The sequence below is a fragment of the Phaseolus vulgaris genome, chromosome 11, assembly GCF_051622355.1.
Source record: "Phaseolus vulgaris cultivar YP4 chromosome 11, ASM5162235v1, whole genome shotgun sequence".
NCBI lineage: Eukaryota > Viridiplantae > Streptophyta > Magnoliopsida > Fabales > Fabaceae > Phaseolus > Phaseolus vulgaris.
This window is the reverse complement of record NC_143508.1, coordinates 33940000-33941826: the sequence shown is the minus strand read 5'-3', so window position 1 is coordinate 33941826 and position 1827 is coordinate 33940000. Positions and strand designations below refer to the sequence as shown.

The 1827-nt window shown below is 34.2% G+C and overlaps 1 non-coding gene across 1 annotated transcript; it reads right to left on the bottom strand.

Moving 5' to 3' along the window:
• Nucleotides 1-296: 296 nt before the first annotated feature.
• On the bottom strand, nt 297-397 carry LOC137812034 (U6 spliceosomal RNA). The gene has a single exon (XR_011081225.2). It is a non-coding gene; the product is annotated as a U6 spliceosomal RNA (small nuclear RNA).
• Nucleotides 398-1827: the final 1430 nt, after the last annotated feature.

The window sequence follows — 1827 nt, the reverse complement described above, 5'->3', positions numbered from 1 at the left end:
ACCCCACCTCCAACTTCCACCTCCATAGCAACTCTCACCTCCAACTTCTACTGTCGTAGCTCCCCACCTCCAGCGTCACCGTTGCAGTAATCCTTACCTCTAATGTCATCGCCACAATATCTCCCACGTCCAATGCCGCCGCCGCAGCAGTCCTTTATCTTCACCGTCTAAGCAAAAGAATTCTATTTCAAAAAAATTCGAAATTTGGAATACAAAAATTGTATTTTGAATTTTAGAATTTGAAATACAAAAACTATAATTTGAAATACAAAAATTGTATTTAGAATTGTAAAACTCAAAATAAAATGTATTTCTTGATTTGTGTGTCATCCTTGCGCAGGGGCCATCTTAATATTCGCTATATCGTTCCAATTTTATAACATGTTCCCAAAGGAAAAAAAAATACAATGTATTTTTATGTTGTATAATTTGAAATATAATGTATTTTAAATTCTAGAATCGGAATAAAAAAATTTATTCCCACATGTGGAATACAAAATTTGTATTCTAAATTTTAGAATTCAAAATGGACAAGTTCAAAATTTTTGAAAATATGGAGGTGTCAGAAAAACTGTGGAGGTACAAGAAAAATTTGTCAATAAGCGTGGGAAATATGAGCCCACCCAATTGTAACAAAATAGGGACATGAAGTAATCTACATAAAAAGAAAACTAATTAAAAAAATTGTAAATATGAAAACAACAATATTGCCCACAAAGTTGAAATGTGGCAATGATAAAGTTGTGTACACTGAATGCAAACAAAAGCCTGCACAGAAAAAAAAACATGGGCCAACCAACATGACTAGTCTTAGATTGAATCTCCATAGCTCTTTGTATTTTGTTGTATGTTGTGGTTGATGGATACAGTTCAATGGATGAAAATATTTGAATGGAGAAGATTAATTTTGGTTGGTGAGGTAGAGATTTAGAAAATGTGAGGTCAACTGCTAAGCTAGTTTACAAGAGGATTAACATTTCTTTAGTCAATTCTAAGTTAGTTTACAAGAGGACTAACACTTGTATTTATAGTTCTAAGAGGAGCTAAAATTCAAAAGAGTTAACCTAAAAATTGTCCACCTTAGCTTGACAAGTGTCCTTCCCATGATGACAAGTGGCATCTTGGCATTGACTAGAAAAACTCTCCATTGAGGTGTTGCCACATGTATAGTCATGCCTTCCATGAGTGAGTGCAGTTGGACATTAACACATTCATTACCGTGTAGGTATCGTCCATACTTTAAATCCTAGACGGCCTAGGATTACATTGGGCTCAAGGAGGCTTAATTGCAAGCCTAACTAGACTCTCTACTCTTATTTTTATCCTACTTTACTAGGCCCAAAACATGGCCCAAGAAGGCTTAATTGCTTTCACTTAGTAATTCCCATAAGAAAAATCAACAAATCAGTGTTAAAACTAGTGAAAGCAAGGTGTAAATCAAAGTTTATGCAGCAATTTGCAAATCAGAATAATGTAGCATATAAACCAAGTTTTAAAGTAGAATATAAGCACATTACAAACCATTAACTTCTCCCCCTATTTGTCTTCACAAATAGATTCAAAGGAGGGATAAAAACAACATTAAAAAGAGAGAGAAAAAATTGTTCAGATCATAAACCATAAATAGAAGAAAGCTTAAAATTTTCTTCAATCTTCTTGGCCATATTGCAGCTTAAATAGTTGATTCTGCACAGCTTCAATCTACTCATCCAGGCTTTGAAACATTTCCACACAGAACTCGTGATGAGTTCTTTGATCATGTTCAAAGTTTTCCAACCTATTCAGCACAAGCCTTTTAATGGAGACATGGATGTGATTCGTTCTTCC